We start from the raw sequence: 26,959 nt of genomic DNA, 5'->3' as shown, positions 1-26,959 counted from the left end.
AAATCAAACGAGGGCAATACGTTATGCAGACTTTGCAAGGGGGGGAAAGAAGACATTGTGCACTTGGTATGTCTGTGCCCTGCCATAGCCTCAGAAAGGAGACTAATCCTCAGGAGGTTGTTTAATGCACGAGATATAAGAACCTGTAGATAAGCAATAATGGCGTGTCTAAGCCCGAATGACCTACCAATGAATGTTGCTTTTGTAAAAATTTTAAATGTGATTGCCAAATGTCATAAGGAAAATTTTATTTAGTTTTATTAGTTTTTATTTTTATTTTTTTATTTTTAATGACATTTACTATTTGCATGATGTATAAATGTGTATTGATGCTGATAATTTCTCTAAGGTCACATTTTTGTAAGATTTTAATTAATCAAACAAATAAACAAACTTGAATCCACATTGTTGTTAAGTGCTGGGTGCCAAGGTCATATCTAGGTTGCCCTCCTTGATAACAGGAAAAGACAACATTTTTCAGTAGCCATTATGCTTTTACATAATTGCCATGTGAGTCAAGACCTCAAAAGAAATCAGCAATTGGGCAAAACAATGAAGAGAAAAAACCCAAGAAACAGTGGTTTCAAAAGAACAGTTGATTTCTGATTCAAAACAGAAAGTAAACAGACAAAAACGTACATACGCAAGGGCCACCTGAAGAGCTACAGGTATCCATCAGGAACCCCAGAAGGAAAAAAGGACAGAGATATAGCGACAAAAATGCAGAGTAATGAATGATAGACTCACTCGAAAACATGGCAACATACCATCCATTTGCTGGTCATAGCCTTGTGCATGCGTGAGCGTGGAGGCAAGAAAAGTGTATGTGTCTAACAGTGCCTTTTTGCTTTCTCTACATGAGAATGTGATTGCATACAACACATTCGATCTTCTTGTCCTCGTAAGTTATTAAGTCGTGCTCAACCAGTTAGAAAAATAATGTGAGCCCTAGTTTTTTATACTCCACCTAGTCATGAAAAGCCTTTTAGCTACAAGACTGACTCCCTAAAGGTTTTACTTTTAGGATGAGTGTTTCCAGTCAGGTGTGTTTTTGTACACTTGTAGTGGAATGAAATTGTTTGAGGATGTTGTATCAGGTGTGGCTCTGTTATTTTTGGTGAAAAGATAGGCCCGGCCACATTTTTGGAGGTCACTTCTCAAAACCGCAAGAGGTGAATTGGAGCACCGCAGGAGAAAACAACTGTGAGAATGTGGGCTTGACCCATAAAATCCACAATGCTTTGCTTTTGGTCCTCCTTGTGGTTTGACCTTTGTTCTGAATATGTCTCCCTAATGGGGCCTCACACACTGTAAGTTTCTGTTTTAATTGGACTTAAACATCAACTGTCAGTGCCTAACATTTAATATAAGAGTGGTGGTGGGAGGCTCTGAGCAGGTGACATGCGACATAGGTCCACAAGCATCTTCACAAGTGTTGAGGCTGACAGGAATTGACAGGAATTGCTTGTTTAACTCATCCTGGTATTTGTGCACAGGTAGCACTGTAACAGAGAGACCCAGATTACAAAAGATTATAGCCTTCCAATGCTTTGTAAAATCCACTTTCTTATTGGTTGAAGTGCATGATATGTATTATTTAAACTGTTTTTACACTATGGGTAGAATGCACCTAACATCTAACTTTTGAATAGGAATTCTAGGATACTGAATACATATCTAATGTCAGTTTAGTCCTATGTGGGTTCATTTTGGTAGTTTCAATTTTTTTTTATATTTCCTGAGTCAGACTTTATGGAATTCATACTTTACACTACCCTGTTGGGCTGAGTTAATTACTTTACGGACCAGCAGACACGTCAAGCCCTTCCTTGAGTAATAGATCTACCCTGGAGGATTAGCCTTCTCCTGGGAGATGTACAGGCATGGGACAAATCTCAGTATCAGTAAGATGATTACATACTTCACTCTGACAAGCCTGGGTAAGATATTTCCACAGCAGACAAAGGCAGACCAGCCTTGGTCCGGTCACCACAGTGGCTCCCCTTGAAGCTTGGATGGGAGACACGAAACCTGCAGTTGGGCTCTGATACAGGGATGTTTTCCTATGTTGTGTCAAGCTTCCATTTTGAAAATTCAGACAATGATGTGCGGCTGGTGGTCAGTCTGTGGGTTATACCCAGGAAGTATCTCTAGGGACTGCAAGGGTGATGTGGCAACTCTGGATTGGGTAGGGGCTCCCACCTTCTAGAATACTCCACTTCCATTTACAACCCCTGCACAAGAAAAGAGTCCTTTAGAAGACAACAACCAAAGAAGAGGAAGGCAACAGGCCCCAAAATTATCTTTATATTCTTGTTGGACTCTATCTCCAGAGCTGGTGGTACTTGCTCAACACATCTCTCTTGAAGACTCTGAAGGAAGTGTATAGCTTTGGACTTCTATGGATTGGTCCAAGCTGTGGATGCCCTAGGAGGGGGACCATGCTACAGCTGAAAACACAGGCACCCTGCAAGTGGCATAACGTATGGTTGCTTGGGGAATGTAGATGTAGCTAGGGAGGTAGGTCTGCATGAGGATTGTGGGATAGTTCTGCAGGAAGATTCTTGGTCAGGACATTACAAGAGGGAAGGACAGGAGTGCAGGTCCAAAGCTTTCTACAGCTCACTCTTGCGAGGGAGAAAAAGCCTCGGCCTTATTTTATTTTCAACAAGCTGTTTGTGTGTTGCTCCTTCGAAAATTACCGCAGGTCCCCTGAGACCAGAGGCAGCGAGGGGGGGTGGGGGTTATTTTAAGCCCAAAGGAAGCCCATACGGCAGTGGGCCCCCACGGGTACCAGCAAGTAATTGGCGTCATCACACTAAATCCATATCACCATCCTTTGATGCAAAGACAATATTTTCGTCATGCCTGGGAAACTCACTGGGATGATCATGGAAGACATGTGAGGATGGCTGCCATGCTGTCCTGAGAGCAGTGCTGCACTTGCTGTTCCGCTCTCATTGCTGTTTCTGGTGCTGTGGGTCTGAAGTGAGCAGGAAGAGGAAGAAAGGGCATCCAGTTGCCCCAGTCAGCACAGAAGAGGGAAGTACTAAGGCAGGCAGGGAGCTGACCAGAGGGGGTGAAGGGGTTCTCGCTTTAGTTGAATGCAGAAACGGGCACTTTGAAATAAAAAAAAGAAAATGTCAAGGCTCTCTGGCTTCCACAATGGCCACTTCAAAGGCTTATTGCGGCCTAAGTAGAAACCATCTTGGGCCAAAAGGTGCATCCATAAGCTTTGGCAATGGTCTAGAAATGTGCATATTTGGCTTGTGTTACCTGCAGGAGAAGCAAGTGCATCCACACAAAGCTTTGTTGGATGAGGAGAGGTTTTGGGCTATTGTGAGTGTCCTTGGATTTCTTGATGTATCCTTGCAATGCATGGACCAATTCTGTTTCTGGGGCATCTGCTGTTGATACGAGAGGTATTGGTATAAAACAGACGTTCATGAAAATGTTCACTGTATTGGGTAGTGCGTACCACTGAATGTCAAAGCCTATAGACACGGCTTGTCTATAATAAAAACGTACATATGTGCCGTAGCAGTCTGCAATGTTTACTGATGGTGAAATGTTGATACTCTACTGTAGAATGTAGCTCTTACTCTCTATTAATGCATGTCCCATAATTTGCTACAGGGGACAATTGTGGTTTCAGGGTTAGGGTCTGCTGTTGAACAAACCAGTAAAGGTGCCTCTGGCATAGGGGCTTAGTTCACATTTAAGGGATTCTTTGGTCTTTTGTGGCATTTAATGGATTATTTCGTCTTTGTGGCATTTCCTTAGTGTACTCCACCAGTGCGAGGCCCTCTGGAAAGTATTCCCACTGGTATTTCCACCTGCTAACCTTTATATATTTGTATTTTCGTATGTGCTATTTAGTGTTTTGTGTACTAAAGTATTTTTCAAGAAAAAACAATGCATGGACATTGATATGTTGGGGCTTATTTGTCACATTGTTGTGTTTTGAGTCTAGCCCACATCACCTCCTTCACAAAGCCTTGAATTGCTCTGCCTCACTACCCTCAGAGTCAAGTGCTAAGTGCTAAGAGGGGTACATGGTTCCCAGTTAGGAAATATGCAGTTTGGTGGCCCAAGGACACCAAAAGCAAAAGAGCTTAGTTGTTGGGAGACTTTACCACTTGTCTGGTCAGCAAGAGAACCCGGTCAACTGGCACTGCAGATATTCAAAATAGACAATATGACGTAGAGGGGTGTGAAGGAGAAAGTAACAGAGAAAGAGGCCGTATCAGGAAGGAGCCTGAGGAAGCACAAGATGGCGAGTAGACATTTCAGCAGAAGAGCCAGGCTAACATTTATGTATGCAGGAGGCAAAATGGGGTTTCCTTGTATTTCAGAAGAACTTAGGTAAACATATATGTAAAGGTACAATGATTCTTACAGATTTTTTTAATTAGGGATTGTATAATTTGGAATTTAGCAAAACAATGTTAATATGTTATGGTGCATATTTAATTGCAACTTCTACATCTTCTTGTTTTAGTACCTTGTGTAGTTGTAACAAATCTGTGAATGCATGTACATACTGGATATGTATGTGTATTTTACATGTATCACGTTAGGGCATGGCTTAGAGCAGCAGATCGATGCTAGACCAGGGGCTTGCTAGGTGACCAGCATCCTTGTCTTCCATCTCCCATGTAGAGTTAATGTATGTTATCTTTCATCATTTTTCGTAGTGGGCCAGGTTTGTCCCTACAATTGTTTCTACTCTGATCTGAAAAACTGTCTTCCACTCACAATTTAGGGTATCTGGTCCTCTTTTTTCTCCATTCGTGGACGTATTTATTTTTGCCTTTATATACATCACCAAGTAACACTGAAACCAAGCAACTTTTCGGTGTTGGTGCAGATAGGGTTAGATCTCATTAGCCTCATTACTACTAGGAGTTCACATGACTAACCCTGGAACGACATGTGAGTTAGGTTAGGTAAAAATATACTATGCCATTGAAAAATTAGACAATTGCGGGCCAAGTGGACCCATTTGACTGACAGTGGTCCTTTATGGATTGAAAACATTCTCACTGTTATGCACATTTCCATTTCCATTGACATGGGGGAAGTCTTGCTTTTCTTGCTAGGGGTGTCTTTCTTCCATGCCTACTAAATTTTTCTTAAATGTTACTGTTTTTGCCATTCGTCTTCTGCCTCTTTTAACACAGCTCCAAACTCCATCCTTTATGGGTCCTACTTTGGGATGCACGAAAGCAAAGGTGAGAGTGTGGAGTCAACCAAGCTACCATTTGTTTTTCAATGAAAAGTAATTAGATATGCATTGTGTGGACTAGATTCTTTGAATTTGGTATATAAAGAGTACAAGCACACAGATAATGTAAAATGGATTAATTTTATTGCTTACAAAGGGTGCTACCTTGCTACAATGTAACTCACCCTACACTGCACGGCAATTTCATTGACGTCAGGAGGGGGGGTGGAGTCAGTGTGCCCCGGGTCAATTAACACCGCTGAATGCGAGTTGTGCATGTAATGTGTAGGCAGATCCTGCTCCTGCCTCCTGCAGTGCGAGTGGGGGGGACGCAACATAACAGGGGGTGAGTCAAGTTACCCAACACAGTATGGGGTGCAGGGATGTTGCGGAGAAGAAAATCAGGCAAAATTTTGGGGGACCAGTCAAGCAACGCAACATGGGAAGGTGTGGAGGGCAGTTGAGATCTTATAGCCCGTGCACCAGTTGAACACTGAAAATAATTGCTACGTAAGTCATACAACACACATCACGTAAAATGTGAAATGTTTCTGCAAACTTCAAAAAAGTGTCTTTGTTTTTACCATGTGGAATGTATGATTTACATGCATAGATATGTGCAGCATTTACAGGAATTAAAAAAATTTAGCAGACATGAAATAATGCAGTGACAATTTAGATACTGTGATAAAACAGGGTCACAGGAAGTTTAAATGTTGTGCACATTAATACTACCATTGGTAAAAGTCATCGTAATTTCTCTGACGTTTGAGAACAAAAGAAACAAGCATTTGCAATGCAATTGGTCTTGCATGTACAAGAGTTTGAGCTATTCGCAATGTAAATGACAAAGGGGCAGATGTATCAAAATACCTATTTGCGATTCTCGAATAGTGATTTTTTTAGAATTGCTATTTGAGAATTGCAAAATGGTATGTATCTAAAAAATCGCAATATATTAGCGATTTCCTATTATTCCTTATTTGCGAATAGCAAATTGCGAATTCGCAATTAAGGAATAATTTCCCATTCATTTCTATGGGCCAGGAGGCCCATAGGAATGAATGGGAAGTTATTCTCAATTTGTGATTCGCAATTTGAGAATCGCAAATTGAGAATAATTTCAAGGGTGCAAGGGTGTCATAAGGACACCCTGCTGCACCCCTGAAATTCACATGTGTGAGCATATGGCGCACTTACATTCCCTAAGGGCATGTATGTGCGCCACATGGCACCTTCACAAATGCAAAAAAGTGTATTTGTGAAAGAAATCGCAAATTACCACCACCTTCAAGTTGGTGGTGATTTGCGATTTCTTAATGAGAAATCGCAAAAATAGAATGCTTGATGCATAGCATTTAAGGAATCACAATTTGCGATTCCTTAAATGCTAACGCAAAATTAAGGAATTCCAAATTTTACAATTCCTTAATTTTTGCATCATACATACCATTTTGCGAATTTTATGTCGCAAACGCTGCTTTTTTGCAAATCGCAGCGTTTGCGACTATAAAATTCCCTTGATACATCTGCCCCAAAGTCTTTTATTTATGAGTTGTTTTTAAAACAGATAAATAAAAGTAATTGTCATTTACAATGCCAATAGCTTAAACTCTCCCAAATGCAAGACCTATTGCATTACAAATGCACTTGTGCTATAAAACATTTAAAAAAGCGTTAGGAGAGAGTGTGTCCTGCCTGCAAAAGCAGGCTGGACAAAGCTATTTGAGAAAATAGTACTTGGAGGCTGAAATTAAAGCCTACCGAGTAACAAAACACTTAACAGGGAGTGTTGCCATGGGAGGTTACAAAATGAGACAAGGCGGAACTAAGGAGGGACTACTAAGCCATCGACCAATGAACAGCCACAGTTTACAGTGTAGAATGGCATGTATAAAACCTATCCGTTCTAATAAAAGCCACTTACTGAAGCAATATAATGTAATATACTAATGTGAACTTTTTTCAAGTTACAGAAATAACTTTTTCTTAAAAAGCAAACAAATCCCAACTTTAAAAAAACAGAAAGAGGGGTGTTTCAATCTGCTACTCAGCTGTTGGTAATGTTCAGCGGGAGGTCTACAGAATGAGATTCCTGATAGCGGTGGAGGTGGGAAGGCCCTTCCCAACCGTTCTGAATAGCCAGCAACTCCCTAAACATCAGCCCTGTTTGTTGTCTGTTTAAGGCAGCAATTTTTCAAGTCCCTCTCCGACCCCTACAGGCCAACTCTGCCTAGCTTCAAACATAGCCTTTATTTAAACAATTTCAATTTTAACCAAACTCTTTCAAATAAAGAGTTTTTTTTAAGGACATATCCCACTAAACACTGGCCTCTTTTGTTTAGGACACCCGTTGCTGTTAAGGGGAAGGAGAGGTCGATAGTGCGGAATAATGTGCTTTGCCCAGAGGTTCTATGTTTGGACAATTGGAAGCCCTCACTGCAGGCTGCAGCACAAACATTTCCCATACGGCACAGGGTCAAGACTGATTTGCATATAGCTGGGTCTGAACTGAGGTGGTGAAGTGAGCTGAAGAATGATGATGGATTCAACCCAGATTTGTGACTGGGGGTGAGTGTCTGAAAAGTTTCTTCTCTCCGTCCATCATCTCCTTGTGTTTGCTTTGCAGCACAAACTTCCCAGTGCCACAGATCACCTCCGCAGGAAATTAGTGTCACCTCGAGACACTGTCAGGTTGTGCAGTGCACAACGCAAATGTCCTAACCACAGAAAATTCACAGGTAGCCTCTACTGAGTGGCATTCCTAGAAGTCAAAACAATGTGTGGGCTTACCATCCTGGGTCCGTCAGGTCACAGCCAAAGGCCGGTGGGGAAGGTAAAGTAGGGTGTGTGTGCGTGTATAATCTTTGATTCCTATGAAACAGAAATGCTAATTAAACTTGCTTTTGAGTCTGCACCCGGTACAGTCAATTGGTGTTTATTGACAGTGATTATTGGTTTATGGTGTTTTGGTCTATGTTTATATGCAATACAGATATGTATTTTTATATACTACTGTGTGGGGTCTCTTTTGCGGCGTATTTATTTTGTCACTGATATGAGTGTGCTGCGCAAACTCTTTACACTTTGTCTCTGGGGATACGCCTGATTGCCCTGTGCCAAGCTACCGGGGGTGAGCACAGGTTATCTTTAGTGGTGTAACTTACTTGCTCTTACTAGAGTAGGGGTTCTGTCTGGCTTAGGTGCATCTCCTAGCCAACCAGAAACCCGCTTTCTTACACCATTCCTTTGGCAAACTTTTTAAACAAATGCCAATAAGCATCTATGAACCAAGCAACGTGTGGCATTTCTGTAATATAGCATCATTTGCTTTTTAAAAAGTGATTTACTAAACATAGACACTGCTTCCTTTGTGAATCCATCTAACAGTCTATTAAAGTTACGACGACACCCTCATTGGAAGTGAATTTCCACACATTCAACATTATTGTAATATTTCGGAAACAATGCCTCAGCAAAAAGTGGTAATACCACTTCACTGCACTGGAATTTCATGCCTGTATGCACCAGCAAATCGCTGGTGTCAACTACACAACACAAATTGCAGATATACGTAAGGGGGAAATCTTTATTCCCATATGTAAAATAATTTGCTTTAATACCATGATTACCAGCTGAAGTAATTCAGTTCACGAACTGTGGAAGCAGCAGCTCCTCTGCTGTGGCGGAGGAGCGTCGCCCCCCCCTCCCTTCCAGCAGTGAAAAATAAAATAAAGATAAAACGATAATAAACCGTGGTTTATTATCGTTTCATTTTGTGTCCCAGGGTCTTGGGGACAGGGGTTGGGCAGGGGGAATAACAGGCATCCATGGAGAGTGGTATGCATTGTTATCAGTGTGCATGACTGTTTGGTCGGCTGTCTCAGGCCCCGTCTCAGGCCGGCCAAACAGTCATGTGCACTGTAATTCAGCCTGGGTGGAGAACATGCCCAGGCCCCCAGTCCCTGGCTGAGTACCAACCCATGGCGCTCAAACCAATCACAACGCTGCATTACAACATTATGATTGGCTATTGGGAGCCTGGGTGCTCCCTGCTTCCTGACGGAGGGACAACTAGAGACGTGGCAATCGGGTATATTGTTTTTTTAATTTTTCTACCCCGCCCCCTGCTCCCCACCCCCGATCCATGCTAGCCACCATTGAACCGTGGTATTATCACGATGCGTCCACTGTTCTCTACATGGGCCTCCCTCAGGGTGTATCATATACAGTGAGCCCGGACGCTCTAAGTTAAGACACTGTCTCTGCCACATTTTGGGCTGATTGGTCTCATAAGTAATTGAAGAGCTGAAGCAGCGCTATTGTACCACCTTCGACAGCAGTAAATAATGCAGGACAGAAACACAGCAATAAAAAAAAAAAAAACAGAACACATGACTGCACAACAAAATACCACACAACAAATATGCTCAGCTGTTCTTGTTACACATGACCTCCTCCAGAGTCCTGTTTTCATATTATGGTGGTAAAAGGTGTTTGGAGCAAGCTCGGCCTTAATTTACCACCAAGGCCACAAAGTAGCTCCAGTGAAAAACGTTTTGTGATGTGCAGCTAAGTGCCAACAAAGCTGCTCTAGCTCTCGCTGTGCATAGGTTGTGAGCATTAAGAACCTTGACACGTTGCCGGTTTAAAAACAAATACACAAGAAGGAATTCTGTTATCAGGAAGAATTTACAAAGTAGCTGTGCCCTGCTGGTTACAGCAACTTTAAAAACAAATATTCTACTTAACTCAAAGGAGTGTTTCAGTTTTCACTGCACACTGCTTTTGGTATTTGATTATTTAAAGAATGCATTGAGACTTAAAAATATAAACTCCTACAAATAAAATATAATGCGTTTGTTTAAAGTGAGGAAGAAAAAATAGGAGAAAGAGAAGGTGCCTAGAAAATAGTGACGACTGTCATCACGTGGTTTCTCAACTCGTTAGGGACAGATTGATTCCAAGACCCCGGTAAAATGTTGACGGCCGAAAATTCCGACTTTAAACAAAAACAAGAATAAAGGATAAGAAAACAGGACGTAATTCAGATTAAAAACATGCGACAGCAAAGTGGTAAGACTGTTTTGCACATGTTTAGGGTAATCAGATCTCAACAGGACCCGACTTTTCTATTCGTGAACTTTGTTTTTACATGTTAGTGCATTCTGGGAGTTGTAGTCTTGATGCATTTTAACTGAGCCCGCTGAACCAACCGATCTGATAACAATGATATGAACCAATGTAAAACCAATGTCCAGGAATGGAAAAGTGGTGTTCTCGTTCACTTGGAGTCATCTGGTGCCTTATGGAGGCTATTCTTTAATCAAGATGTGAAAACTCATGATGGCCTGGTAAAGGTATCCTCCACAGGTATTTCAGGACATATTTACACCACGTACACCAGCACAAATTTGCCTTGAAAGGATCAATGTTCTTTCTTGATAGACCGGGGCTGACCTTTTGCCTTCTTCCCTCTTTGTCATGAAATTCAAAGAATACCTTCTTGGTAATGAAAATGTGTTTCCCATCATTCTTGTATATTCTTGGTGTCGACATTCAGTAAACATAAATATGGAGGCCATTTCTAAAGCATAACTGGAATACACCGAGTAAAACAGATGCTTGTTTTATTGCAAGAAACATCTACATTTGTTTTCTGCTCGGTACACCTTTGCATGTTTTCCAAAAATTATTTTCCTCTGGGGTTTGGAAGGGACGGTTTTCATAAAATGGTGCTCCCATTTGGACCCCTTCCCCTTTGGGAATCGTGTTGCAGCTTTGGTGGAAGGAGACAAGGGTCCAGACGGCGCCTATCTGCCCTCCCTGAAAATTCCAAAATGCCGGGAAGGCTTTTTAAAGAAATAAATAAAGCAGTCCTGCTTTTAGGCACTCCGGCTACTGTAAAAATACAGAGTTTTCTGTTTTGAAATTTAATAATAGACATGGTGGTCTGTTTTCTCTTGCCGCTCACCATTCCTGTGGTTGCAACCAATAAAAGGGGGTAACAAATTGTGACTTGCTAAAAGAATATTGATTCAGCAGGTTATTGTGCAAACCCCTGCAATTCCTTATTTTGTGAACTGACCTATTAATACATAGGGTGGTTTGCAAAATAAGATGCTGGTCACAAAAAGTCAGTGCACAATTTCCGACTGCTTTTGCAACCAATTTGTACGCATATTTTGGCCTGTATGATTGAACAGTTTGGAACTTATAAAGGCTATAGAAATAAAATAACATAATTCGTACGATAGAGATACATTAGTGACTCGAGCAGTAAAGAATCAATAATTTTTTACACATTAGAGCGAGACCATCAGTATTTATTGTTTTTGTTGATTTACAAGTAGGGAGGTCACACTGATACTAGCTCTCTAAAATTCTATCTTTCTCCCTTATACTCAGGCCTCCATTACTAAGCCATCTCCAGTCAGTCAGTCAGTCATAAAAACTTTATTTTGACCTTATATAAATCTTAAAAAGTACATATCACCCCATAAAAATGATACCGTAAAAGGCATAGGAATCATAAAATACAATATATACAATAAAAATATAGGGGTATTTCATAAAATGCATTTAGCATGCTTTATCCAAAGTGCATACTAGAATTTAACCAAGGAAAAAACAAATAACCTGCTTGTATCAGTAGACCAAGGGCTAGATGTAGGTAAATCAGATTTACCGCTTCATAAATACCGAATTTTACCGATTCGGTATTCATGAATCGGTAAATCTGATGTAGGTATTCATTCGGTAAAAAATACCGAATCTGTATGATTCGGTATTTACCGATTCTGTAATTACATCCTTGAAGCCCATAGGAATCACTGGCAAATACCGATTCTTTAATTACAGAATCGGTAAAAAATACCGAATTGCCAAGGGGGACAGGGTGTCATTTTGACACCCTGTGGCACCCCAGTTTTTGCCATGTGTGCAATGTGACACACATACATGCCCTTAGGGCATGTATGTGTGCCACATGGCACTGTTTAAAAAGCAAAAAAAATGCTTTTTAAATGGTTTTCTTAATTTACCACCAACTACTAGTTGGTGGTAAATTAAGAATTCTTAAACCCTTGTAGCACTGAAAACAGTGCTACCTACATCTGAAATTACAGAATCGGTAATTTTACCAATTCGGTATTTTACCGAATCGGTAAAATTACAGATTCGGTAAAATTACAGATTCTGTAATTTTACATGCCCCTACATACCAATGTCCAAATACCGGTCGGAAACGGCCGAAAATCTGTATTTTCGGCCGTTTCTGACCGGTATTTGGACACCTACATCTGGCCCCAAATTCTTAGCACCTCCAACTAGTCTGCACAGAGGAATAATCCACTTGGCCCTCAGTTTCATATTATTTTTCAGCTTATGCCGTCTTCAGCATTAGCTGAAAAACAATATGATCTTTGTGTAAAAAACTGAACTACAACTACCAAGGCGCTATGGGGTAATTGCGCTGTTACATGCAAGCAGTGCGCTCCTACCCACTTCCACTGATACAAGGCTCCCGTGAGTCGCTCCCAAGATGACGAGCTTTGGAACGCCTGCATGCTATGAGTGGGATTATACCTGAGAAAATTGGCAGCATGTCCAGCTAACCGTAAATATTCTCTACTGATGAGTGTGGAATCCGGAAACACTGGTGTCCAGAGATACTGTTTCGAAAGACGGCATTAGCTTAAAAACAATATGAAACTTGTGTGAAAAACTGAACTACAACTACCAAGACGCTATGGGGTAATGGCACTGTTACATGCAAGCAGTGCACTCCTACCCACTTCCACTGATACAAGGCTCCCGTGAGCCGCTCCCAAGATGACGAGCTTTGGAACGCCTGCACGCTATGAGTGGGATTATACCTGAGAAAATTGGCAGCATGTCCAGCTAACCGTAAATATTCTCTACTGATAAGTGGGGAATCCAGAAACACTGGTGTCTAGAGATACGGTTTCGAAAGACGTCATTAGCTGAAAAATAATACGAACTTTGTGTGAAAAACTGAACTACAACTACCAAGACGCTATGGGGTAATGGCACTGTTACATGCAAGCAGTGCGCTCCTACCCACTTTCACTGATGCAAGACTCCTGTGAGTCACCCCCAAGCTGACAAGCTTTGGAACGCCTGCACGCTATGAGTGGGATTATACCTGAGAAAAATGGCAGCATGTCCAGCAACCCATACATTTTCTCTACTGATGAGGGAGGAATCCTGAAACACTGGTGTCTAGAGATACGATTTCAAAAAGCGGCATTAGCTGAAAAATAATATGAACTTTGTGTTAAAAACTGAACTACAACTACCAAGACTCTATGGGTTGTTGGCGCTGTTACATGCAAGCAGTGCGCTCCTACCCACTTTCATTGAGACAAGGCTCCCGTGAGCCTCCCCCAAGCTGACAAGCTTACGAACGCCTGCACGCTATGAGTGGGATTATACCTGAGAAAATTGGCAGCATGTCCAGCAACCCGTAAATTTTCACTACTGATGAGTGAGGAATCCCGAAACACTGGTGTTTATTGTTGTTATTGTTATTGTTATTGTTATTTTTGATTTGTAGCGCGCTCAATCACCTACAGGCCTCTAAGCGCTCGGGAATCGATGGTAAACAACAACTTTGACAGTACAGAGGGCATCCACTGGCCTACGTGGCTCACAGGACTCTCCTGAACAACAGCGTTTTCAGCCCCTTTCTGAAACGTAGGTTTCCTTCCTTTCGTAGTGGCTCAGGTAGTGTGTTCCATAAATGCGGAACCAGCACCGAAAAGGCTCTACCGCCCTTGGTGGCAAGTTTGTACCGAGGGCAGACTAATAGCTGAGAGTCTGAGGACCTAAGAGCTCTCTTTGGGCTATACATTACCAGGCGATCTTTGATGTAAGCAGGTGCCATGCCATAGATGGCTTTATGGGCGATGCACAGATTTTTAAATTCCACTCGCTCCTTAATAGGGAGCCAGTGGAGGCTTTGTAGCAGGGGGGATGCTTTAGTGTGTCTTGGCTGTCTGAAGATAAGACGAGCGGCATCATTCATCACCACCTGTAGCCTATTTATCAAGGTTTTTGGTAGGCCAAGGTAGAGGGCATTTCCATAATCTATGCGTGAAATCACAGTAGCTGCGACGATGGAACGAAGCATAGATTGGGAAATGATAGGCACTAATTTCCGTAGCTGTCGGATGATATTAGTACAGCTGCCCACCACTGAAGAGATTTGGCTGACCATAGAGAGGTCACAATCCAGTTTGATCCCCAGGCTCTTCACGTTCAAACTGGGTTTTGGGGCTGGACCTAACTCTGCGGGCCAGTAGAGGTCACACCATGGTGAGGTGGTAGATGAAATAACCAAGACCTCAGTCTTGTCTGGATTGATTTTTAGGAGGTTTCCTGTCATCCACTGGACCGTGTGTCTCAAAATATTCTGAGTGTGGAGTTGGGCGGTGTTTGTATTGTCAACACTCAGCAGCAGCTGCGTGTCGTCTGCATAGTTATATACTGTGCAGCCCATACTCGCCAGGGAGGCAATCAGAGACTGCAGATATAGGTTAAACAGCAGTGGGGATAGGGCCGAGCCCTGAGGTACCCCACATTCTATTTCTCCCACGGCGGAGATTTCTTCTCCGAGTTGTATTCTTTGTGTCCTTCCTGACAGGAAGGACTGCAACCACTCGAAAGCCCGGCCTTTGATGCCAAAGTCACTCAGCCTTTCCAGTAGCAGCGCATGACTGACGGTATCGAACGCCGCTGAAAGGTCTAATAAAATCAGGGCGCTCGGTTTTTTACCGTCAGCCAAGCCTCTCAATTCATCCAGCACCGAGAGCATCACCAACTCGGTGCTGTGGTGTGCTCGGAACCCTGCTTGTCGTTCGTGAAGCAGGGAGCGGGACTCCAAGTACATGGACAAAGATTTTAATACATGTTGCTCCAGTACTTTAGAGAGAAATGGTAGCTGAGAGATCGGCCTATAGTTTTTTAGTATTGCGGGGTCTGCGCCAGGTTTTTTCAACAGCGGTCTTACCCGCGCTTCCTTAAGTGCTGCTGGTAGTTGTCCTAATTCCAGGGATCTATTTAGGAGATGGATGACTTGCTCCTCCAATAGTGGACGGGCTGCCTGAAAAACTTTAGGTGGACAAGGGTCCGCTGGAGATCCAGATTTGATTCTGGCCATCAGCTGCTGCAGGCTCAAGATGTCAATCTCTGGAAACAGTGTGATTGCACAGTCAGTTTGATTTTGGGGGATTATAGGTGTAGCCATTCCAGTAAGCGGCCCATTTTTTATGTCCTGGATGATGGTTCTTACTTTCTCCAAGAAAAAATCCTGAAAGCAATTGCAGTTTATGGGAGACTGAACGCTGTCTGGTTTTTTAGTCAACTCCGACAGGATTTTAAAAGTCTCTTTCTGCACGTTGACTGCCTTACTTAGACGGGATTCGTAGTACTCGGCTTTGGCAAGGATGATGTGTTTTTTGTATGCGTTCAAGGAGGCACGGTAGAGGTTCCTGGCTGAGTCCAGTTTAGTTTTCCTCCAGCTTCTTTCTAGGGCTCTAAGTTTCTTTTTATGGTCCCTCAGTGCTGGCGTGAACCAAGGGGCATCCTTACCCGGGCCTTTTAGCGCCTTCATTTTTATTGGCGCTATCTGATCAATAGCTAGTGTCAGGGAACGCGTTAAATCCGCGTATTGCTGATCTAGACTATGATCTAAGTTCGAGGGGCAATCTCTGGGCAGGAATACCTCGGTCAGGGTCCTCAGATCGACCTCTGCCCATTTGCGGGTTTTCCTAGCCTCCAATGTTGGTTTGACTATTTGGCCCTTAATACGTAGCTCACAGGAAATTAGGTAGTGGTCAGACCAAATACATGGGGCAACTTCTTTCAGCGTTAGTGAGGGGTCTGTAGTCCATACCAGGTCAAGGGTATGACCTTTGGTGTGCGTGGGGACATTCACGATCTGTTTAAAGTTTAGCGCTGACATCAAAGTGTCCAAATGGCGCATAGGAGCGTCCCAGTGAGGTTTCTCCCAGTGCAAGTTGAAGTCTCCTGTGACTAAGATTTTCGAGTAGCGAGTACAAAGGTCAGATATGATGGGGGCGAATAAGTCCTTAAAGGTTGGGGTTGCGTTGGGAGGGCGATAGACCGCTAACACCACCCAGCATGAGCTGTTTACTGTGACTTTCACCCCAAGCAAATCAGCCAGGTCGACTGTCTCTGATAGTAGGATTTCTACTGACAGCATCTTTTTGAAAATCACAGCTACCCCTCCTCCCCGTGTGTTTCCTGGGCGGTTTTGCCATAAAGCATCATAGCCGCTGGGGAGGGCGGCCAGGATGTCTGGCATTGAGCTCTCACTCATCCAGGTCTCTGTTAAGGTCAGTATATCAGTGTCGTTGTTTTGCAACAGGTTATAGACCTCGACGTGGTGGCAGTGGAGTGATCTGGTATTTAGATATGCTATTTTCAGGGTGGAGAATGCATCTTGATGTATAATGTTCAATGGTTTGTAGATAGCATGTGTTCTTAGTATCTTCAGGGTGTTGTTATCAAGGCAAGCCTCACCCTTATCCAGATTACGTAGGTCTTCCGAGGTGTAGGAGCGCATTAGTCCAGAGATCCCTGCCCCCGAGCCCGTCCGTGCGTGGACGGGCGCAGACGGGCTGGACTCTGGCGCGACTCCGGCGACGCTCCGGCGAGCCCGCCGCGTGTGCCCGCTGCGCGTCAGCATGGATGTCTTAAATACTGTTCTAGCGTCCTTCTGACAACTAGAGCATCCAATCCTTGCTTTGGATCCTTGCCCTCACCAAAGATGTCTGCCGTTCAGGCAGTGTGGTGCCCTTCCCTGATAGAAAGCTCAACTCTAAACACAGTAATGTGGCGAAAACGGGTGCAGGTATGCAATCACAATGATTTTTAAAAGCAGGGTACAGTGCCTAAATAATACAGCAAAAAAACGGACACAACGGGGATTTTTTAAAATTCAGTATTTCGCTCTCATTAAGTGTACAAGTAATATACATTTAGCGGAAACACCTCTGATCTGTCCAAGAGGCTATTCCCAAGTCATACCTGAGAAAATTGGCAGCATGTCCAGCTAACCGTAAATATTCTCTACTGATAAGTGGGGAATCCAGAAACACTGGTGTCTAGAGATACAATTTCGAAAGACGGCATTAGCTGAAAAATAATATGAACTTTGTGTGAAAAACTGAACTACAACTACCAAGACGTTATGGGGTAATGGCACTATTACATGCAAGCAGTGCACTACTACCCACTTTCACTTAACCACTATAGTGTTTGCCTCCCTTCTTACCCAACTGTGAGGATTTTGGTGTAGTATATGATATGGCTGTGGGCCCTTATCTTGAAATGCACTTGCAAAAACTGTCTTGGCTCCAGTCAGGCTTGTGTTTATTACCTTTACCTCAACCCTGGGTAGCTGTGGCTTCGAGCAGCAAGGTTTGACAAAGGAACTTAGTGTAAGGCATTTAACAGTACCAAACAATGGAAAAGATAGTCACACAACAAGAAAGAGAAGAGACAACAATTTATAAACATAGGGCATATTTGTATGAATGTTTAGAGTCCTTGATCATCAAAATCCATCTGAGGGTTCCAGAGATATGGATTTTCAAAGCATTAAATACCTTTTGCTTCAACCCCAAACAAACACTGGTCAACAAAACATTTTTTAACTTTTGAAAAGTTTGAGAGAGTTTATACAGCAACTCTGGCCCGACTTGGGTGACCAAATCCAACAGGGCGGAGATGTAGAAGGCCAATAAGGTTACTTTGGACAGTTACCTGGCCACCAGAGCCTTTTCCAGTTTAGTTCCAGACTTTAGGAAATGACCACCATAGGCGACAATCGTGTAGTCCTGATGCTGATGATGTAGGAGAAAAAGATGCTCAAAGATGCTCTTGGTGCTGTTCTGTCGACGGGGGTGAGTTGTGGCTGACCTTCAGTCCTCGAGTGAAGTGGGGCGTCTTTAGCCACAGAACTCTGGGTCCCACAACACCCTCTATGGAGTTAATAATAAAAAAAATTGGCATACAATGGGGCAATATTTTGGTGATTGTTTTTTAGGACACAATAATTATGTCAGCCGATAATATTATCAACAATATTCTTACATTCTGCTGAGTAGTTTAAGATAAGTGCATGTCTTCCCGCAACACCTCTGCTGTGGGGGGGGGGACTGAGGGGGTTAGATCCGATTAGGATGTGAACTGAAGTAGCTCAACATCCCTCTGAGAAATATCTGCACCTCCACCTTTGATTATGTTGACCCTAGAGAGTGTGATTTTCTGTCCATTTTTATCAATGCTGACTTCAGAGTCGTGATTTTTGGTGGTAATGGAAAGCTTCAAATCGTGGCTATCTGACTCTTTGCAAATAAAAGCACCACACCTGTGCTTAGCTTCTCTTTTTAGGCCTGGTTGTTGCTAATAAGCTTCTCTCGGGACTCGTGTTCATATGGTTACCTGTGAGGGTGACTGGCTCATGTATTAGTGCCTCCCAGTAATGTCTAAGGGAGTGACATTCAAAAGCAAGGTTGATAAACCCAACAGCCACAAGTCCACACCCGGGACAGCTGTTTGAAACTCCATGACATATCATGTATTCGTTTAAGTGTAAGGGCAGTGCAGATAATTATACTGGATCAACATAAACCGTGTGGCTCTAGATGCCACATCTCGGTGTCTGATAGAGGTCGAACATTCTTCGTCAGTCAGCTCTGTCTTCAAATATCACAACATAGTAAAGTCACTGCCTTGTAAGATCTTGCCATTAGCAACAGAAGAAAAAGCTTGCTGGTTTATCATGTTCTAATCGCACATCATCAAAATCCTGGAGCCAATTAATTTCGCAGAGATCCACTATACATGTCAGCCCAGCTTTTTTCTATATTGAAACATTATCTAATTTAGCCATTAACAGGAGTTTGAGAAGACATCACATTGGTAAATTCGATCCATATACCGTTTTAGACCTATGCTCCTGAAGCATGTCTCCCAAAATATAGGTTTAGCTATTGATACATATCCCAATATTCCCAAGTCGCAATGTGTTTCAATGCAGCTGAACAGTTAGATAATAAACTTCAAAGTTTGGTGGCATGGCCAGTCAAGATGCACGAGTAGATGTCTCTATCGGCGCTCCCGCAGATACGGACTGAATCCGGTCATTATTTTGCAGTATCCATGCAGCAATCCCCCATCAATGGTGATGGAGCAGGGTTTTGCAAAATAAAACCTGCTCGGATCAAACTTCTCATTGTGTGGATTATTAACAAACGTTGTGTGAAAATTAACAATAAAAAACTAAAAATGGGGGAACATGGAATTGCGCAAATGCGTGCTGGAAGATTAGTATTTCAGTGCTTTTCTAGTAGGCCGCAAATGTGAATGATTAATGTAGAAATAACTAGTTCGCAAACATGAATGATTAATAAAGAAATTATAATTTTTTCCTTTGCACTAACTCTTCAAAACTGTGCACATAATTAATAGAGAAATGTAAAGCATTAATTATGAAGTTTTGTTGTGTTATAATATTTACTTGTGTATTTATTTTTCCTAGAGAAAAAGCACATTTTACTGTTCTGCAGAGAAGGCCTCAAAAGTCTTTTTAGGTTTAATTTGCTTTCTAAAATGTAGGCTGCAAAGAAATATATTTTGTCCTTCGAGAGTTCCTTATGATGGCCATGGTTGTGCGGAGGAAGTAATGAATGTTATTAATGGAATTTCCTTGCCAACCGGAGAATGTATTTTTATGGACAATTGTACTGAAAGTTCCATACAAAGCAACAGAGTGCTATGTGCAAGCTGCTGAAGAGATTATCAGACTTTCCTCTGCTGAAGGACGATGATGATGTTTTTGTTGTATGCTGCTTGTGTGCGTCCCAGCACGCAAGCTTCTAGAATGTAGAACGTTCCAGCTCTGTCCTGGGTCAGTTGGAGCTGGACTGTCCTTGTGGGCAGTTGGTGGTTGTCAAGCTGTTCTCTACCTGAAATAAACCTATCTATGAAGACTACACTTTGATGTGGACCTCCTATCATTTATAACATACTGGCGACAGTGGGAGCAACCCAAAAAGAAAAACGAGTCTTCAGGCTAGAGGGAGAACAGCGTTCACGAGTGTTCCAACCAGAAGTAAGACTTTATAATTTTATTCATGGTGTGAATGCGCACTGATAGCGCCAGCGGCGGGTTAAAGAATGCTTTAAGTGCCTTGATAGCACCTGCGGCAGTGTTAGACCTTCATTACGAATTTAAAGATAAAGTGAGCGCGAACATTATCTATCTCCCTGCTCAGCGGCGGCTTACAGCGGCAGCTTACAGGCAGTGCACTTGATGGCACCCGCGGCTGTGATTTAATTACAAAACCGCTCGGAAAGGGTTATTCTACTGCATGGAGAGTAATCTTTGAGAAAAAAAACGCTGAAGTAATTCAAAGCTACTCACGTGAAAGGCTCGAGCGCTTCAAAATTCCAACTGCGCAGTAGAACGTTGAGGATCTCCATTATCCCTCTGCTGCACACACGTCGGGAACAGATTTCAGATAATCGTCATTGTCGCAGTGCATTCTGGGCGTGACGCTTCACATCTTCTTCCTGGTTCGGCCATCTTGGTTTGGGAAAGTTCGAGGAGCTTGTTGAACAACATATTATTACACTACAAAAACGTGTTTTTTTTTTCTTCTTTTACAATTTTTGAATTTTAACAAGGGTTAGTACATAATAATATGGATTAATCCAAAAAAAAAAAAGGGGAAACTTACATATTTAATTTTGTTTCAAATCTCCAATAGTCATGGCAAATATTATGGTTCCACCGCATTTTTTACCAGTGGCAGGAGAGCCTAAAATGGATTGGGATTTGTGGTATCCCATGTTTCTGGCCTATGTCAGTGTTTTAGAAGAGGAAGGGTGTTCGGCCAAAAGGAAATTAGATCTTTTACGCTTGTCCTTAGGTGGCCAAGGACTAAAGGAGTTATCGGATTTGCCTCCCTTGGAAGATTCTGGCTCTGAAACAAATGTTTTTGAAATTGCTGTTAAGCAACTGGCCATTAGATTTGGGAAAAAAGTGAACACAGTAATGGAACGCTTTAAATTTTACTCAAGAGCGCAAAAGGACAATGAATCCATAGAGAACTATATATCTGCATTACGCGCTTTGGCTGGTTCCTGTGCCTTTGAAACAATAAATTATGAACAGGTGCTTAGGGACCAGATCATGATGAAGACCAAGAGCAAGAAGATACAGGAGAGATTGTGGTTAGGAACGGAAACTTCACTTAAAGCTGTAGTCAACATAGCGAAAGGGATCGAACAGTCTGAAAAGTTCGTGTCTGAAATAAGAAGTCAGGGTCAGGGCATTTCAGTCAAGATCCAAGAATCCGTACCTGAAGTTTCTGTTGTCAGAGGTCAAGCATTTCAAAAGAAACCTGTTGTTCCCAATTTTAAAAGAGAAGGTTTCATGAGAGATAACAGGTTTAATGAAGGTTTCACGAAAGAAAACAGGTTTAATAATAGACGCTCTTTCATTATCTGTTATAGATGTGGAAGTTTTGACCATGTGGGGAATTTTAAAAGTTGTCCTGCTTTAAATAAGATTTGTGTAAAATGTAAAAAGACTGGTCATTTTGGGAAAATGTGTCGTTCACCTCAAAAAGTGAATTGTATTTCTGTAGACGAAGAAGAGTTTGATGCAGAATTTAGTGAGTTCAACTGCATTTCTTGTGTATCCTCTGACGAATGCAAAAGCTTTCCTTCTGCTTTATTTTACATTGATGGTAAAGAGGTTTCCATGTTGGTGGATTCCTGTGCCTGGTATTCCATAATTGGGAAAGATGTGTTTGAAGAATTGTGGCCGAATAGAGAATTCACATGTCCCGATATCAAACCTGGCAGCTATTCTGGCCACAAGATCGAATTAATTGGTTTCTTTTGGGCAAAGGTTGAATTTAAGGACAGGTTCACTCAAGCTAAAATATATATTGCTAATAAAGGGGAGTCGCTTTTAGGCTGGCCCCATCAGAAAGAGATGGGCATTAAATTAGATCCCAATGCTTCACCTCCTGTATATATTGACCCAAGCATTCCATGGCCAGTTTGCATGGTAGCCCCGAGTGACAATGATTTTGTAGATAGCATCAAGAAGGAATTCCCAAAAGTATTTAATGAAAAGTTAGGCGAGTATGCCCAATTCAAACATAAGATCATTCTTAAGGACAATGCGGTACCAGTAAGGCATAGGGTTAGGAATGTACCTTTGGCCTATTGTAGCAAGATGAAAGGGATTCTTGATGATTTAGTTAAATCCAACATCATTGAACCTATTGAGTCTTCTCCTTGGGTTTCCCCTATTGTTTTATCCTTAAAGGCCAATGGCGAGCTTCGCTTATGTGTGGACCTTCGAAGCCTTAATAAAGAGATATGGTCTGACATGCATCCCTTACCCAAAATTAATGAACTTATTTCCACCCTCTCTGGTGCAAGCGTTTTCTCTACATTAGATCTTGCTAGTGCATATCACCAGGTTGTCCTGCATGAGGATTCTAGGAATCTTACAGCTTTTGTTACTCCTGAGGGTATGTTTCGTTATTTACGGATGCCGTTCGGCCTTGCCAGTGCTGCATCAGTGTTTCAGCGCTTAATGAAAGAAGTGTTGAATGGATGTGATGGGGCTATTGCGTTCCAGGACGACATCTTGGTTTTTGGCAAGGATGTTCTGGAACATGATAAGAACCTCAAAGCTGTTTTAGGGGGGATACAATCAAAAGGTTTGACCCTTAAGTTTGCTAAGTGCAAATTCAGACAGGAGAAGGTAGATTATTTGGGACATGAGATTTCAAAGGAAGGGATAAAACCTAAATTTGATCATATTTCCAGTATCTCAAAGGCCCCTCCTCCTACCAATAAGGATCAGTTGTTTTCTTTTCTTGGTTTAACTGAATATTTTAGCAAATTTGTGAGGAACTATGCTTCCAAAGTGGCTTCACTTCGACTGTTACTAAAAAAAAGCGCAAAATTTGTATGGGGAAATGAACAACAACTGCAATTTGATGTGTTAAAAAATGAAATTTGTTCTGCTCCTTTCTTGAAACCATTTGTTGTGGGTCAAGAATGTATTGTTTCAGTTGATGCATGTAATACTGGGCTGGGTGCAGTTCTGATGCAGAAAGGTATGGGTGAAGAAAGCATTATCTCTTATGCTTCAAGGACATTGAAAGGTGCTGAGTGTAACTATTCGACGATTGAAAAAGAGCTATTAGCATGTACCTGGGCAGCCCAGCATTTCCGACAATTTTTGTGGGGCACAAAATTTGTGCTTAGAACCGATCACAAGCCATTAGTAAGTATGTTGGCTGCGGGTGGTGGTAGGATTCTGACAGCCCGTTTGGCCAGATTGGCGGCCAAACTACAGGAGTATCGATGCACTGTGGAGTATATCCCTGGGAGACTCAACGTGCATGCTGACTGCATGTCAAGGTTAGCTTTACCTCATCACGAAGTTGAACACTCTGATGAGTGTGATGTAGCTTACACAATGAAATACATCAATGTGGATGATTCAGAGGTCATCAGTGAAAATCTTTGGGTGGAAGCCATGTCAGAGGATAATATTTTGGGTTTGGTCAATACTTATCTTAAATGTGGTTGGCCTGAAGAAAGGAAGTTGTCGGGCGACTTAAGTTCATTCTTTAAGGTTAAGGATGAGCTCATGTGTTCCAACAACATTATCACCAGGGGTGACAAAATCATTCCTCCTTTGTCAGTCAGGGAAAAATTAATTAAGATTGCTCACGAGGGTCACATGGGCATGTCCACCAGCAAGAGGAGATTAAGGGAGTACTGTTGGTGGCCTTCTTTAGATGCCTTTGTGGATAGATGGGTCAGGAATTGCGTATCTTGTTCCAACAGTGACAAGAGCGTGAAACCTTTGTCTTCCTCGATCACTCCCATTGAGTATGCCGAAGGACCTTGGAGAAGGTTGGGCATTGACATCATTGGTCCTTTAAATTTGCCGGGCTGCAAGGAGGTCTACGGTTTAGTTTTAATTGACTATTTTTCGAAATGGCCAGAGGTCAAAATTGTTGAAAGAATCACCTCCAGGCAGGTCATTGATTTCCTTAACAATGTTTTTTGTCGGGAGGGTCTTCCTTCTGAAGTAATTTCAGATAATGGGACGCAGTTTACTAGCAGTGAGATTGAAACATTTTTTAAAGATCATGGCATATCTCACAAGAGGGTTTCCAATTATAATCCTCAAGCAAATGGCCAGACCGAGCGCTTTAATAGAGTGGTCAAGGAATCTATTCAGTTAGCGGTCAGGAATGATTTGAATTGGAAAAAAGCATTAAGTGCCACCTTGCTTACATATCGCACGTCACCCAATTCGGTGACGGGGTGTTCCCCTTTTGAATTATTAAGAGGTCGCAAACCTGGTTCTAGGTTGCTACCTTGGTGGTTGAAATCCAATCGCCCCATTGTGTCTGCTTTCAATGCCAAGGAAATGGGAGAACGGGTCAAGATTTATCAAGAAAAAATGGGCAAATGTTCTGTGAAAAGTGTTTCACGCCACAAGGTCAAAGTTGGTGATCTGGTGCGTGTGAAATTTGGGAGTTCATCTGCCAGGAATTGGGCTAAGTGGTCGGATCCTATTAGAGTGGTTGAAGTATTTAGTAAGGCTGTACGTGTTGAAGGGGGGAAAATTTGGAATTTCAGACGTGTCTCTGTTGTTAGATCTGACAAATTGGTTATGGATCCTAGGAAATGTTTTTCTCACTCTTATGCTGAGGATAATGATCAATTGTTTTTGGATGATTTCAATACTATGCAAAACTCTCAGGTGTCTCTGCCTATTAATTCTGATGTACCTGTTGTCACCACCCTTGGTCCGCAGGAAATTTTCAATGACTCAGATGGTTTGGTTGATGTCGTTGAGTTGGGACCTGTGGCTCAAGATGAGTCTGTGCAAAGAGATGCAGATGTGGGACCCAGAAGAAGTGTACGTGTCTCACGTCCACCTGCAAAAATGAAAGATTATATTTGTTCTTAGTTTGTTTGTTTTTTTTGTGTTTGGGGGGAGGTGTGTTGTATGCTGCTTGTGTGCGTCCCAGCACGCAAGCTTCTAGAATGTAGAACGTTCCAGCTCTGTCCTGGGTCAGTTGGAGCTGGACTGTCCTTGTGGGCAGTTGGTGGTTGTCAAGCTGTTCTCTACCTGAAATAAACCTATCTATGAAGACTACACTTTGATGTGGACCTCCTATCATTTATAACAGTTTTCCTAAAGATAAAAGAATTGTTGGAAGTCAGATGCACTGGAAGTGGAGTGATGAGACACCCCCTGCCCTAGCCCAATCAGGATTCTGGATTTTTGTGTGTTGATACATGGGGAGCTGGATCTTTAGTGAATAAGGGTATAATTACTAGTGTTAGAATTTATTAGGTGGCTGCTGTGCTTCTTATGAGAGAGGAGAGGGCTGTGTTGCTGATTTCCTTACCTAACTGGCTGGCAGTTGTTTTGATGATCCTTACTCTTTAATTTTGCACTTCATACCTTCGTGAGGGTGTCCAGCTTACTCTTCCGGACGGAGAGTGGCTTTCCAAACTGTTAGCATTTTGTACTATAGTTATTCCTAGGTTCGAATGATATTTAGAATTTGCATGTATCTTATTTGCAAATGTTCTTTTGCCTCTTCGCCTATCCATTTACTCATGGCTCGGTATGAGATGTATTATAAATTACTGTATTGATGTTTCTCTTGTATGATGATCTATGATTTAAGCTGTATTGTACTTGCTGAGCATTCACAATTATTTAAAAAAAATTGATAAAAGCATGTTGATAAGTAACCAGAGTTTGTCATTATTAATGTTATTTGATTATAGTGTTTGAATTACTTTCTTGTTTAGGTCATCATATGTTAGGATTCTGTCTATCTTTTGCCAATCCCTACCAACTCTCAAAGGTCCATCGAGGAGAGAGAGAATATGATGAATATAAGTAACCTGTTTTGGTAACTTTTGTTAAAAAAATTATGCAGCGGAAGGGACTGGTAAAGTGTTGAAATTGGTTCCTGATGATAAAATTTGGCTAAGCCCCTTTCTGCGGCCACAGTTTTTGGTAGCAGACTTGATGGTTAGATTGATTACATTTGCAATTGATTTGGATGTAATTGATTATTTTTTTTTATTAATAATTGTATTTTTGTTATATATTGTGGTCCACCGTTGAACTTAATGCAGTTGAGTTAGGGTCCGAAGTGGCCTAAGATCCCGGGATGATATTTAGCCTAAGGGGTGTGTCTTAGTGTGGCATACACAAAGCGCTATTGCGTTGCCTGCTATTGATGCGGTACTAAACAATAGTTGCGTTGTTAGTATTGCACAGGGAACTTTGGAGTTAGTATAGTGAGGATTTATTTGGGTACCTCTAGAAAGCGCAGCTGAAGAAGTCCCTAGAATTTTGACTTAATTGAGGGTAGAATAACGCTGCTATATATTTTGCTGGTAGCGAAGAAATTCTTGGAGTGATTGAATCTATTTTTCTTTAAGTGGAGCAGACAAGCAGGTTTGTTTTATATGTTCTAATCTTGTTTGTCCCATAAGAAGATTGTTTAATTTACTACAGATATTTTTTTTTTTTTTTAAAGGGAGGGTCAGTCGCAGGAGTTATACTGACATCACAGAGAGCTGCCCTGGCACTGGTCA

At 42.0% G+C, this 26,959-nt stretch overlaps 1 long non-coding RNA gene across 1 annotated transcript in view; it reads left to right on the top strand.

The window, feature by feature from the left end:
* The window catches only part of LOC144775596 (uncharacterized), a 348,461-nt gene extending 323,146 nt beyond the window's left edge, over positions 1-25,315 (top strand). Inside the window, exon 5 of the long non-coding RNA XR_013600556.1 lies at positions 25,149-25,315. This is a non-coding gene — a long non-coding RNA (uncharacterized LOC144775596). The remainder of the gene's footprint in view (positions 1-25,148) is intronic.
* The last annotated feature ends 1,644 nt before the right edge of the window (positions 25,316-26,959 follow it).

The sequence above is a fragment of the Lissotriton helveticus genome, chromosome 1_1 (assembly GCF_964261635.1).
Source record: "Lissotriton helveticus chromosome 1_1, aLisHel1.1, whole genome shotgun sequence".
In the NCBI taxonomy this organism is placed as follows: domain Eukaryota; kingdom Metazoa; phylum Chordata; class Amphibia; order Caudata; family Salamandridae; genus Lissotriton; species Lissotriton helveticus.
Note: the sequence above shows the minus strand (reverse complement) of the source record. Positions and strands in the feature narration are given on the sequence as shown.